This window comes from Danio rerio, chromosome 21 (assembly GCF_052040795.2).
Source record: "Danio rerio strain M-AB ecotype USA chromosome 21, GRCz13ab, whole genome shotgun sequence".
NCBI classification, from domain to species: domain Eukaryota; kingdom Metazoa; phylum Chordata; class Actinopteri; order Cypriniformes; family Danionidae; genus Danio; species Danio rerio.
The window spans coordinates 3,339,503-3,354,821 of NC_141041.1; the positions used below are offsets into that span (position 1 = coordinate 3,339,503).

The 15,319-nt window shown below is 39.8% G+C and overlaps 1 protein-coding gene and 1 long non-coding RNA gene across 13 annotated transcripts in view; both read left to right on the plus strand.

Moving 5' to 3' along the window:
* LOC147838686 (uncharacterized) overlaps window positions 1-15,319 on the plus strand; it is a 1,589,207-nt gene that overhangs the window by 1,249,508 nt on the left and 324,380 nt on the right. The gene's annotated exons all lie outside the window — the stretch shown is intronic.
* Window positions 14,807-15,319, plus strand: part of sema4d (sema domain, immunoglobulin domain (Ig), transmembrane domain (TM) and short cytoplasmic domain, (semaphorin) 4D) — a 147,627-nt gene continuing 147,114 nt past the window's right edge. For 7 of the 12 annotated variants that reach the window (XR_015519778.1, XR_015519776.1, XR_015519775.1 and 4 more), the window contains exon 1: window positions 14,807-14,883. The gene's annotated coding sequence lies outside the window, so the exon portion shown is untranslated. Of the gene's footprint in view, window positions 15,026-15,319 lie in introns of all 12 variants that reach the window. The other 5 variants (XR_015519777.1, XM_087300486.1, XM_087300483.1 and 2 more) reach the window with 1 other exon arrangement.

Sequence of the window (15,319 nt, forward strand, 5' to 3'; positions counted from 1 at the left end):
GCGTGCGTGCGTGCGTGCGTGCGTGCGTGCGTGCGTGCGTGCGTGCGTGCGTGCGTGCGTGCGTGCGTGCGTGCGTGCGTGCGTGCGTGCGTGCGTGCGTGCGTGCGTGTGTGTGTGACGGGGGATGAGCGCAGGCTAGCATCACGCTCCGTAAAGGAAATGTTAAATGACGACGGCTTGATATTTAGCTGGAGTGGTATTGATGGTAGTTTATGATTTGATTGCTGTGTGGAGTCTATTTATGGGTGTTATTTATATATTTATATTTATGAGATTTACTGTGTGGTGTATTACAACTCTGGGTTGATGTGAAATGATGTGTTGCACAATTACGGTTGATACCCCTTGTTAAATGACTTGTGGTGGTCATTTTAATTGCCTTACCTAATAATTTTTATGCAGTCCGCTAACAATCTTTACATCATGAACTTCATGTCCTTTTGATTCCCTACCTGCTGCTCCCCTTGTGTGGAATTTTAATCTTTAAGATTATTGTATAAAATAAAAGTGAAACTAGTATTTAAATGAATTGAGTGTTTGACGTTTGCTTGATTATTGTGGCCCAAAATAAATACTGTATTTTGTCCAGCAAAGAACTTGTGTTGTGTGTGAATACTTTATGCCCTTTTTGGGAGGGTTACATATGTGTTTAGCTCCTTAACACAAGATGGCGCACGATCCCTAAACACATCGCATGTTTACTGCAACTGACTAGCAGTTTCTATCAGAAGTATTGTTTATGGGGTTTTTTTTTCATTTTAGAATATATATCCTATTGAGTCAGTGGTGTCCAAACTCGGTCCTGGAGGGCCGGTGTCCAGCATATAGTTCCAACCCCAGTTAAACACGCCTGAACCAGCTAATCAAGCTCTTTCCAGGAACAATGTTCAGACTTCCAAGGCAGGTGTGTTGAAGGAAAGTTGGAGGTAAACTATGCAGGAGTTTGGGCATCACTGTAGCCAACTAAGTCATTCTGATCTTGAACTCATTTCAGAACTGTATTGGATGCACTGCAAAAATGCTTTTCTTGCTTAGATTTTTTTGTCTTGTTTCTAGTCTAAATATCTAATTTCTTATATCAAGAAGCATTTTTTAGACAAGCAAAACATATTGCCTTGTTTTGAGAAATAATATGCCAATATTAGTGAGTATCAATAAAGTGAGTTTTTCCTTAAAACAAGCTAAATAATCTGCCAATGGGGTAAGCAAAATAATCTTATGTCAAAAGAAGAAACAAGATTAATTTGCTTACCCCATTGGCAGATTATTTAGCTTGTTTTAAGGAAAAACTGACTTAATATTGGCATAATATTTCTCAAAACAAGGCAATATGTTTTGCTTGTCTAAAAAATGCTTCTTGATATAAGAAATTTTAGATATTTAGACTAGAAACAAGACAAAAAATCTAAGCAAGAAAAGCATTTTTTGCAGTGTGGGGCTGAAACAGCGAGCAGTTTATTCATTATTATGGTAAGGTGTACAAATCTGTACAAGATAATAATTACTGTATAACATGGATTTGTAGTTTCAACCAGGTTTAGAGTTGTAGAAGTCAGTTTTAGCCCAGTAGACATTCCGCCTAGATCCATTAAAACCACACACACACACACACACACACACACACACACACACACACACACACACACACAGCTCAACAGGAAACAGATGAGCCACAAACACATTTACATTCTATGTGAATTATTTTCTGATAAGTTGGTCTAACACAAAATCTGCAGTTTTAAAACCTCTGGAATTATTATATAAACAAGCACTTACAATTTTAGATATAAAAAATGTTTAGTTTTAATCACTGTAGCCTACTATAAAAAACTTATTTAGTCAGGCTTGTTTTTCTTTTAAAGCATCACATCAGTGGAATATGATACCGCAATCTGTTAGAGAACGTGAATGTTTTAAGTCATTTATATATATAACTTTAGGAAATGGCTTCTTACTAATCAACATAGCCCACATAGCAAAATTTCTCTAGCCCAGCTCTGGCCCACACTATCAGGTTTTGCTTGGCCCACATGCCGCAGTGAATTACGGTACATGACTGGACCAAATGTGGCTTCCAGACAAGGGCCAAACACGGACCATATCTGGGCCAAGTCTCAGCCAAGTTAATAACTCATAACTGGGCCTGAACTGGGCCAGATAGGTTGGTGTGTCACGATTGCAATGAAATTGATAAACCCATGGAGTGATGCGCTTTAGGCACACTATGGGCACGCTTTTTCTCAAAGTGACCTGATTGGTAGAATTTTTTTTCTTTACTCAAAAATGATTTTAGTGTATTTTAAATGTGGGCAAGACTGGCCAAACTCACATGGCCCACTTATCAAATTTTTAAATCTGGGCCAAATACTACGTTTTTCATCTGGCCCAAATCTTGTGTGCCGCCTTAAAGATGGTGCCACCTCTGCCAAACCCGGGCCATGTTTGGCCCACATGCTGTATGCCAGTGCCGGATGAATGCCTGCTGTGCCAGCTTTTTGCCAAATCTGGGCCAGAATTCTTTGCTACTAGGGAGTGAACACTGGGCTTTTTAATGTTGTGGATGTTTTATATTGTTTATTTAAGTATTATTTTGATATTAAGGGACTACCAACAAAAACGAGTCTTTGGGCTAATTTGGGTACATTCATATTCTTGTTGATTAATGTACATCTGTCCCTTGTTGTGAAAAATAAATAAACATAAAAAATATACACACACAACCTCAAAGATGAACTGACCAATCAGCCGTAGTGCAGAAATCTACTCTATAATGTTTAAACATGTTCCGTGTTCATATTTACATATATTTACATGTCCTGTGATAAGGGTTATTGCACCAGCAGGATATTCAAAAGGTCAAATTTGAATTGTACCAGTCGCTTTTTAAAACTGTTTGTGAAAGTTGCACATGTAAATATACCTAATAAAACTAGCATAAAAATGCTCACGCGGTTAGTGAGCAACTGTCTGTCAAACACCTAGAACACTTTAGCAACAACATAGCAACATGCTCGATCACCTAGATCTCCTCGTAACAAATCAACCACTGTATTCCCAATGGATAACAACTCTCTGGCAACCACCTGGAGCACCCTAGCTACCATACTATATCACAAATCCTTGCAACCACATAGAAGACATCATTTTTATATGTATATTGTAGTGCTTGTTATAATCGATGTATCTGTGCTTCATTATTTTGTAAAAACTAATTTGATCTAATACTTTAATCAAATATCATAACCTTCTCTCTTACCTCAAATGTTTTTGTTCACTTCTGATCGTATGATCTACCTTTTAGGGCGGGACTATCAGTCCTTTAGGGTGGGGCTATCAGGGTAGGACTATCAGTCATTTAGGGTGGGACTATCAGTCCTTAAGGGTGGGGCTATCAGGGTAGGACTATCAGTCATTTAGGGCGGGACTATCAGTCCTTTAGGGTGGGGCTATCAGGGTAGGACTATCAGTCATTTAGGGTGGGGCTATCAGTCATTTAGGGCGGAACGATCAGTCCTTTAGGGTGGGGCTATCAGGGTAGGACTATCAGTCATTTAGGGTGGGACTATCAGTCATTTAGGGCGGGACTATCAGTCCTTTAGGGTGGGGCTATCAGGGTAGGACTATCAGTCATTTAGGGTGGGACTATCAGTCATTTAGGGCGGGACTATCAGTCCTTAAGGGTAGAACTATCAGTCATTTAGGGTGGGACTAATAGTCATTTAGGATGGGATTATCAGTACTTTAGGGTGGGGCTATCAGGGTGGAGCTATTAGTCATTAAAGACAGGACTATCATTTATTTAGGGTGGGATTATCAGTTCTTTTGGGCGGGACTATCAGTCCTTTAGGGTGGGGCTATCAGGGTAGGACTATCAGTCATTTAGGGTGGGACTATCAGTCCTTAAGGGTGGGGCTATCAGGGTAGGACTATCAGTCATTTAGGGCGGGACTATCAGTCCTTTAGGGTGGGGCTATCAGGGTAGGACTATCAGTCATTTAGGGTGGGGCTATCAGTCATTTAGGGCGGAACGATCAGTCCTTTAGGGTGGGGCTATCAGGGTAGGACTATCAGTCATTTAGGGTGGGACTATCAGTCATTTAGGGCGGGACTATCAGTCCTTTAGGGTGGGGCTATCAGGGTAGGACTATCAGTCATTTAGGGTGGGACTATCAGTCATTTAGGGCGGGACTATCAGTCCTTAAGGGTAGAACTATCAGTCATTTAGGGTGGGACTAATAGTCATTTAGGATGGGATTATCAGTACTTTAGGGTGGGGCTATCAGGGTGGAGCTATTAGTCATTAAAGACAGGACTATCATTCATTTAGGGTGGGACTATCAGTCATTTAGGGCGGGACTATCAGTCCTTTAGGGCGGGACTATCAGTCAATTTAGGGCAGGACTCTCAGTCATTTAGGGATGGACTATCAGTCCTCTAGGGCGGGACAATCAGTCATTTAGGGTGGAACTATCAGTCCTTTAGGGCCGGGTTATCAGTCCTTTAGGGTGGGGCTATTAGTCCTTTTAAGCAGGACTATTAATCCTTTAGGGCGGGACTATCTGTCATTTAGGGCAGGACTATCAGTTCTTTAGGCAGGACTATCAGTTCTTTAGGGCAGGACTATCAGTTGTTTAGGCCAGGGCTATCAGTGCTTTAGGTTGGGATTATCAGTTCTTTAGGGCGGGACTATCAATCCTTAAGGGTGGGGCTATCAGGGTAGGACTATCAGTCATTTAGGGCGGGACTATCAGTCCTTTAGGGTGGGGCTATCAGGGTAGGACTATCAGTCAATTTAGGGCAGGACTCTCAGTCATTTAGGGATGGACTATCAGTCCTCTAGGGCGGGACAATCAGTCATTTAGGGTGGAACTATCAGTCCTTTAGGGCCGGGTTATCAGTCCTTTAGGGTGGGGCTATTAGTCCTTTTAAGCAGGACTATTAATCCTTTAGGGCGGGACTATCTGTCATTTAGGGCAGGACTATCAGTTCTTTAGGCAGGACTATCAGTTCTTTAGGGCAGGACTATCAGTTGTTTAGGCCAGGGCTATCAGTGCTTTAGGTTGGGATTATCAGTTCTTTAGGGCGGGACTATCAATCCTTAAGGGTGGGGCTATCAGGGTAGGACTATCAGTCATTTAGGGCGGGACTATCAGTCCTTTAGGGTGGGGCTATCAGGGTAGGACTATCAGTCATTTAGGGTGGGGCTATCAGTCATTTAGGGATGGACTATCAGTCCTCTAGGGCAGGACCATCAGTCCCCTAGGGCGGGACAATCAGTCAATTAGGGCGGGACTATCAGTCATTTAGGGTGGAACTATCAGTCCTTTAGGGCCGGGTTATCAGTCCTTTAGGGTGGGGCTATTAGTCCTTTTAAGCAGGACTATTAATCCTTTAGGGCGGGACTATCAGTCATTTAGGGCAGGACTATCAGTTCTTTAGGGCAGGACTATCAGTTCTTTAGGGCAGGACTATCAGTTGTTTAGGCCAGGGCTATCAGTGCTTTAGGGCGGGACTATCAATCATTTAGGCCAGGACAATCAATTCTTAAGGGTGGGACTATCAGTCATTTAGGGTGGGGCTGTCAGTCCTTTTTGTTTGAAGTGGTTTGTTTAAATGTGATACGATTAAAATTTAGTTACTTGTTCTCATCGTCATCTGAAAACATTCTGCATAGATGTTGCTGACAGTAACAGTAACCCTCCCCAAAAGGCATTCATCCTGCTTTTTTTTTTGTTAGCAATGCCCATCTTCCAATGATCCAATTGGTTCCCAAAGGAAAAAATTACGCATCGCCGTACTACTTTTTTTCTACAATTTTTTCTACTAGTTTCAACTGGATGTACATCATTATAGAGGGAAAATGACAATCTTATCTTCAATTTCATGGCAACTTTGAAGACACAGTTCACCCAAAAATGAAAATTTCCAATTAATTTACTCACAGGTCATCCAGGATGTAGGTGACTTGTAGGTTTGTTGCTTTAATGGCGAATGCACTGAGATGGGAGGCCAGGTAATGCAATCTGTTGATAGATTTTGGTGATTGCATCACTCGAGCATTCGTAAAAAAGGACTGCAACAGACTACAGTCACACATGAAAATTTCAGATTTTGGTAAACTATCCCTTTAAGCAACAGCCTATAACACCCTAGCTATATAGTAAAAGCGAAGCAACTTTATATGAACGTGTCGCTTTTGAGTGTGCTAGGAGATGAAAATAAGTCTATGAACTGAATACAGAGAACAGAATGTTAAAAAGTGAACATCAAAACAGAGCCTCATTCTTCAAAGAAGAGTTTATTTCTAACACACTAGTTTAACTGAGCGCTGAGCTGTGGGCTTCATTCACACAGGCCATGAACTCAGATCAGATCTGCCTCTGCCTCCTGTAATTACTCTCATGGGAGAACAGAAGAGAAAGAAACACAGCACATCTGTGCAATTATCTGTCATATCAGTGGTTTCACTAAACATTCAGCAGATCCAGGGGTTAAACCACGGCTCTGCGGCATTTACAGAAACCTGCGTCTGCTTCACTTGTGCTGCCGTTTGAAGAAAGTTTGTAGCTTGTGGTTAAACTGCTAAAACTGCCAGTTTTCTGGTTAATATTTAAACATGCAAAGTCTGTCTCTGTCAGCAGGATAGTGCCCATGTGCGTAAGTTAACATATCTTAAAAAATTAAGAAATAGATCACAAATCCCAAATGATATAGCTAATACTTCTGAAATCTGAGAAAAAAAACTCTTCTACTTTAAATTAAACACTAGAATGTCACAGAAACTTGAGGGTATCTGACCTCGCAAACACATAGCAACTCCCTGGAAACTATTCAGCACATCCTAGTTACCACAATTGACCTCCTTTACAACCACATAAACCTAATCCCAATTCTATTTTTGCACCCCTGCCCCTTGGCCCTTGAAACAGAGTGTGAATAGCAAGGGCTTCAAAATTTACCCCTAAGAAATGGGACAGCACTACAGCATCTGCACACGTCATTATGTCATCGTGATCTCTTGCTTCATATGAGATCAATGACGGAGACTACTGTAGTTATTCCAGTTGCGTTATTTTTTTGTTATTTATCTTAATGTAATGATTGAAGACAATGGTATTATGTTATCATAGCCATTTAATGAGGCAATAAGCTTGTAATTTACATCGTGGCCATATTTATCTATGTAAACCAAGCAGCAACCTCCTGCTCTCTCTCAGGAAGCCAATACGGAAGTAACTAAAACTGCAATTTATTCAAAATTCCGCTAGTCGTGGCCGCTCCTGGCTCCAAAACAGAGCAAATTTCAATTGAGCCCACTGTTAGAAGGGCCAACTTTACAGCAGAAAAAAAGGTGTTATAGCCTGCTACAAAAAAAGATTGTGGTTAATACAGCTAATATTACCCTTCATGACAACTGTGAGGGGGTGAATTTTTTTATAACTCTTCCGTTTCCTTTATATTAAGTTATAATAAGTTTGCATAATTAAGGGAGTGGCCACTTGAGTGACAGCTAGGTCTCGCTGGTCGCCGTCACGTCACCTCAGCTGAATCCTGCAGATTAGCCACTGAACTCGGCATATTTATCGTATTTCTGTGTTGTTTTATGTGGCTTTACACAGTCGACTGCCTTTTGGACTTGTTTTCTACATTTATTTGATGGAATGTCATGCTGAGTGCACTTTATTGTGCTCACAAACCATTCACGTGGCCTCCGTTTCCCATGTGAGTAAAGTATATACTTATATACCATCTCTATACGTGTATTTGTTTTATTTAAGATCATTTATCGTTTATATTTATATTTAGAGCTGTAATGCACTCCAGAATCTGACAGATTGATTAGCTGTAGGCTCTAGAACAGTCATCTGAAGCGTTGTCATACAGTGTTATGCTGGATTTCATCAATAGTCCTACAAGTGTTTGGAAGTAATTTGCGTTTTCCTCCTGTTGAAAAATGTCATAAGACATGTTTAGTGGCTCAGTGTGTTACAGCAGTGTTTTTAAAAGTCTAAACACTTTATTGATATAGTGTACAACCAAGCACAAGTGGTCAGAACACAAACGAGTCGCAGGTGATAAAGTATTAAGCGTTCTCCCAAAGTAAAGTGTGTCTGAACCAGGTCCAAGCTAAATGCCAGCAGGTGTCTGTAGCTCCGCTCACTCTCCGCCTCTTTGTTTGGTATCCCGCCGTGGGTGTGATGACGCGCGAACAAAATGCCGACGGTTGGCCGCGCCTACTTGTGGCTTCTTTTGCGCTCTTTAAAAACCTATGGGTCACGTCACGATACTACGTCCATATATTATATTTTACAGTCTATGATGTAAACACATGAAAAAAAAAACATTACATCATAGCAGACACTGTAAAAAGCTTATTCCACTAGACTTTTCTGATGGAGTATTTGTGTGTCATCGAGTGGCAGAATGTTGTGGGACTGCTGTACTGGAATCGTTATAAGGGATTATAGATTTAGCAGTTTTTATTTTAGCGTTTTTTTTTTAATGATATTAAAACACAATCACGGTTAAGAATATATTAAAACGTGCTTGTCTGTTGTAAAAATTCGTAAAAATTACCAAAAATACTCATTTGTGCATTTCCTGACTTCCGTGTGCAGCCATGCTGCCGTTTGTCGATGGTGTATACCTTTTGGTTTCGATTGTAGGTCTGAAAAATCTCTGTTTCAAGGGCTATCTGACCCCCTGTGTTGTTCAATTCGCACGATCTTAACTCACCGCGGCCTTAACGTCGCCGCTAAACAAGTGACACAAGCATCAGCAGCCACAACTCTCTTGACTCCGCGTGGTCCCCCCAGGCATGTGCACAGATAGCCCCCCCCAACCACTCTTCCACCTTGCCTCTCCACCTTCCCCACTTTTCGGTTTTATGAGCACATAGTCTTCCCCTACCCCCCCCACTTTTCGTTTTTTCAGCCCATGCCCCTTGGAAAGTCTCTGCACGGTACTGCCTTCCCCCCAGGCTTCACTTTGTGCGGTCATAAGCATGCCAAACACCCCCCCGGTTCTCAATCTGCATAGTCAACTCAAACTCCTTTCAGGGGGGCCCACACATTTTGTGCTACACCATCTATAAACTCTGTTCCATGTCAGGTGCACAGCAACTCCCTGTAGACCAATTAGAAACTCTGTTCCATATCAAGTGCATAGCAACTCCCTGACAACCATCCATAGACTATTCCAATTTAAGTGCATAGCAACTCCCTGACAACCATCCATAGACTATTCCAATTTAAGTGCATAGCAACTCCCTGGCAACCTCAATTTCATCCACTTTTCCAGGGCTGGGTCGTGGGGGCAGCAGTCTTAGGAGAGAAGTCCAGACCTCCATCTCCCCAGACACTTTCTCCAGCACCTCCGGGGGGATCTCGAGGCGTTCCCTGAGAGATATAAGCCCCTTTCACACAGTGATACCGGTAAATATCTGGAAAATTTCCAGGAACGACTTTACTGATATATTCAAAACAGCGCTGTCACACAGGCGAGGACGTTACGGAAATTTTCCGGAAAAGAGCATTCACACATCCATTCCAAAATACCACTAAATTCTGAAATCATTCACCACAAATGAGCTTTAAACGGCTGCGCTTGTATTTGTAAACATTTGACTAAATTACAAACTCTATGGATGATCAGTATTGTGAACAACTTTCGCAGGATCACTTTCGCATGTCGAGATGTTCATAATATGTGCGTGTGCAGGCGCTCACAGGCTGTTTCACAGGCACACGCAAAGCTTGAAGGTAAACAAACAACGACTTATCATAAGAATCTCATCGATGATTATTTACACAGTTGGCATTAAGAAGAACATATAAAACGTGATCTGACTAACTTCGCGCGGACGTGAATGCGTCTGACTGTTGTGATTGGCTAAAGCAGACGTCTCACGTCAGCACGTTCTAGACGTGCACGCGCTTATTACGGCAATCTTCCTTCTGCATTCACACAGCGCAGCATTCCGGCAAATTACCGGTAATGTTACAACTTCTCTTTCCGGAAAAAAGCCAGAATGAATTTACCGGTATTTTCAAAAAGGGCCTGTTCACACATACACACCTTTCCGGAAAATTGCCTGCAATTTTCCGGAAAGGTCTGTATGTGTGAAAGGGGCTATAGTCCCTCCAGCTTGTTTTGGGTCTTCCCCGAGGCCTCCTCCTGGTGGGACATGCCTGGAACACCTCCCTAGGTAGGCGTCCAGGAGGCATCCGAAACATGGATGGGGTGTTGGTGTTGTGAATGGCGGAGGGAAGAAAGTAAGCGTGGCGGGGGTGTCTTGGATGACAGTGAAGAGGGTTGGGGAGTCGCGGACGAGAGTGAAAGTGAACAGCGGATGGTGGAGAATGGCGTTGGAAAAGGCGGATCAGTAAAATGAGGTGCCGGATCAGATTTTAGAGGTTCGGGATCCGACGTATTCCGGCACAAATTATGCCCTGCAGTTTACACACACACACACACACACACACACACACACACAAACACATCCACTCTTCTAAACTCTTCATAACATCTTCAAATCTAGTGTGTTTCTTTTAGGATTCCTGTTTAAATTTCTTCAAAGTTCAGATCTGATCCTGTCAGATCTGATCCCGTCTCACATTCCAGAGCCTTAAAAGTGTTGCTGACATAATGAACTGAACTGAGCAGCACATGCATGTTGTTGACTATCAGCGACAGTCTGGTACTTCATGAGCATAGCAGCATTAAACGCAGCACTCAGAGCGTGACGTACTGCACCGTTCCGGCCCACGCGAACACATTATCTGACACGCCACCCAAAAACAAAACGATTCACAATCACACAACTCATTCATCAGTGCCTGTGTGTGAATGCTGCATGTTCACTACTGTTATCTTGAAGGAGTGTCATTACGTCAAATCTGTCTCTTTAAAATACTTCCAGCTCTGAAAACGAGGCTGGAACAGATTAGGAAGTTAAAGGGTTGTTAAGTGAAAACAAGACTTGAACCTGATGGCAGCTGTTTGCATTGAAGTGCTTTTTAAACTGAATCGCTCTACCCACAAAACTCCCCTTAACATTCATTAGCAACATTAGTTTGAAGGGGACCTATTACGCAAAAGTCACTTTTATAAGTGGTTTAAACAGTTGTGTGGCAGCAGTGTGTGAATATATCCAGCCTCTTATGATGAAAATGAATTAATTCTATTTTTTATAATCACACTTGATGAAAGCAGTCTGCAGAAACACTTTGATTGACATTCTCCCTTTGTATGTGTCATCAGAGTTATAAAAGCCCCGCCCATTAGTGACCACCTCTCCCTCATTAGCATAAACAGCCCTGAGTGAGAAGCAGCCGTCTGCCATTTGAGTTTTCACAAGCTCAAGATAAAGTCAGCTAAGACGTTTTTGAATGGTTTACTAATGGCCGCGAGTGTTATGTTACTATCTTTCACTGTGTATACCAGACAGTATTATGACATTTTGTTCCCTCTAAAGCTATTTAAGACTTACACTTGCATTTAAGATGCTTTCTACATGAATAAAATCGCTTTTGTCATCTTTGACCTATATTATAATATTAAAGATAATGTTTATTCTCCTTGTCTGACAGCGTGAAGGAAAAACACAACGCTTTCTGTGTCCTCAGCACACTTTTGTTTGGGATTCATGGGCAGAAAATGTGACACAACCTTTGACCCCCAGACAAGGGGCCTTTCATTTCGGTCTTTTAGATGGTCTGTGAAGAGACTGAAGTTTCCTTTTCCTATTTTTATCTCTTACAAACATCCACTATAATGTCAAGGCCCATAAGTTGAGCTCCATAGTGAATAAACAGAGAACACTGTGAGACTTTTCCAGGATTAAAGCAAATCTAGGTTATCCTACAGTGTAACACATACAGTATCCTGGGGTTATGTAACACCGTGACCACAGCTAAGGTTTTAAAATGCGAGTTATGTAAGCATAATCACTCTACAGGTGCAATGACTCTATATATTCTACTCTCAATTCTTAACAACTTTATATTACATATTAAAGGCTCTGCATTTTAAATAGAAGTCCTATAACTGTAAGCCAAGTGGCATATCTGTCATCATTTTGTACATAAACAGCTTCTGGTGTAAGGGTTATCGGGTGTATTTTGAGTCATAATTTCATAATTCATTTTGACATGTTGTTATAAAATACCCTAGTTTGATAAGACAACGTTTTCAGTAAAGGATCTCATTTTCTAGCTCATTACGGGGGATGTGTTTGCCTGGCTCGGTCTGGATTTTGTGCCATGTGTAATTATGTGGTAAATCCTGTCAGCTTCTGTAACTTCCCATTCAGTGGTGAAAGATCAGGCAAGAAAGAAGTTAAATGTTTAAAAGAGATACATGATTATTTTATTTTATTAATGATTTAATGAAATATTTAAAAAGTAAAACGTTTTAGCTTGTTTCAGGCGGACTTTTTAAACGCTCACACTTTTACACCAGTAGATGGCAACAAATGAATGTATCGTTAATACACTGTTAAAAAAATTATAATATATATATATATAATTACATAATTTAAAAAATGCTTTTATTACTGATCAAAATAATACACACATATATATATATATATATATATATATATATATATATATATATATACATACATTTTTTTTTAGCTTTTTAGCTTATTCAACATTTTTTTGTACTTAAGTATTGCAAGTAGTTTATTTTAAAGCTTACTACTCAAGTACTGAAAGTAAAAGTACAAGCCTTGTGTAATGTAGTTATTAAAGAAAGCAGTCAAAAGACATTGTTTTGTTTATTTTTTAAAAATATTTCTTTTGGGGCACGTGATTAAGCAGAATAAAAAGAAACATGGTTTACGGTTTATTATATATATATATATATATATATATATATATATATATATATATATATATATATATATATATATATATATATATACACACACACACACACAATTGAAGTTGATTTTTTTTTCTTTTTTAATTATTTCCCAAATTATGTTTAACAGAGCAAGCAAATTTTCACAGTATGTCTGATAATTTTTTTTCTTCTGGAGAAAGTCTGATTTGTTTAATTTCAGCTAGAATAAAATCAGTTTTTAATTTTTTAAACACCATTTTAAGGTCAAAATTTTTAGTGCCTTTAAGCTATACATTTTTGATAGTCTACAGAACAAACCATCGTTATACAATAACTTGCCTAATTACCCTAACCTGCCTAGTTTACCTAATTAACCTAGTTAAGCCTTTAAATGTCTCTTTAAGCCGTATAGAAGTGTCTTGAAAAAGATCTAGTCAAATATTATTTACTGTCATCATGAAAAATATAAAATGAATCAGTTATTAGAAATGAATTATTAAAACTTATATGTTTGGAAATGTTTTGAAAAAATCTGCTCTCCTAAACAGAAATTGGGGGAAAAAATAAACAGGGGGCTAATAATTCTGACTTCAACTGTATATATTTATTTCGGGAGGCAGAGTATGCACTTAATTCTAAATAAATTGTCTTTCACTCTGATAAACCAGGACTCTAAACAGGACCACGGGTGGTCTTCTTCCTCATCACCACCAACAGTTGAAAGTGAAGCAGTTGAAGGTTGAATTTCTGGGTTTTCCATGTCAAAAACAAACTAAAGTGCTCTCAATGCAGGCGAGATGACCATGATGGTGACGAGCCAGCTTATTCAAACCTGTGACAGAGCCATCTGCTGCTCCGGCAGTGATAATGTGGGTTTAGAATGATTCATCACATTTTTAATAATTGTAATGAGTAACGATGCAGTACATAAAAAATCTATCAGAGTAAAAGTATTCAACTCATCGAAAATATGGACTGAAATAAAAGTGGGGAACTCATTCGTTTGCACTGGCTGCCAGTTGCTGCTCGCATCAAATTCAAAGCTCTGATGTTTGCTTACAAAGTGACTTCTGGCTTTGTAAAAAATTACTAATGTTTTGCTTCCCTTTTTTGCTTCACACTTTTCATACCTGAAACTTTGCCTACAGCATTTATTCATTGTTGCTCTTATTGTTGTGTAAATTGTTTCCTTGTTCTCATTTGTAAGTCGCTTTGGATAAATGCGTCTGCTAAATGACTAAATGTTAATGTAATGTAAATGTAAGTATTCTCCAGTAGAGTACAGATACAGCCTTTTAGTACTTAAGTACAGTAGTGAAGTAGTTCGTTACTATGCATCTCTGGGTAAAAGTACCAGAAGATACTATAAAAAAATCTGAAAATATGAACTGTAAGACCAATTTATTTTAAAAAAATATATATTCAAAATAAAACATTTTTAATACTAAGTCATCTTTATCTTTTGAAGTAAGCTATAAAATATTTCAGATTCTAATTTAACATGATTTCTTTTTTTTTTAAAAACAGTAAAACCAAAATAAACTGTAGTAGTGCAACAAGATTATGTTCGATTTTTTTTTTTTTGTAAACCAACAATGCTTTGTGGTGTAAACCATTGTTTAAAATAAGTCAAAATATGGGCAACTATTTGTTAGAGCAGGCAGTTAAAGGGTTAAAACAACATTGGCGCCATTTAAAAAAACTTTAAACATGTTGTAGCCTACATTGATAGTCATTGGCTGCAAATATGAGTTCACTGTTTACAATTTACTATTCTAAATTCATATTATTTAGGAGAAACTGAATATGTGAATATAAAACCAACTTTACCTTAGTGCACCTCTCTCTCTCTCTCTCTCTCTCTCTCTCTCTCTCTCTCTCTCTCTCTCTCTCTCTCTCTCTCACACACACACACACACACACACACACATAGCCGAGCGAGAGAAAACAGCACGGCATCAGATTCAGCTCTCACAAACTCTTTAAACTTTAACCGTTTAACCGTCGCGCGGAGCTGCACCGGTCGCCGCACGGGTGAGTGTCTGTTCGGGATTCATTCGCGGTGTGTTCTCGGGTCTTGAGGATTGTTTTTCTCCGGTTTCTATGGACTCTGATCTCGGGAGGTTTGAGGACTTTGAGCTGCACTTGTTCCTGCGGGTTGGATCGTTTACAGCAGGTTCTTGTTTCTCCTTCATGCGACAATACTCGTCAGTTTTACCATCCGCGGCTGTTTGCTAGCAGGTTTATTTTAGTCTTGTTGTGTTTTTACTTTGGAAACGACCGAACATAGACATACTAAATGTTGGTCGTTTTAAATGATAGAACGCTCATTTGCCGACAGCGACTGCCTCAACGTTAACTGTTTGCTAACGTTTATTCAAATACGGTTACTTTGCACTAAGTACACGTTTGACTAGTTAGTTGTGTTGTGTGTGTTAGTCTGGCATTTTAGGGTCATGTTGAGGTCTGC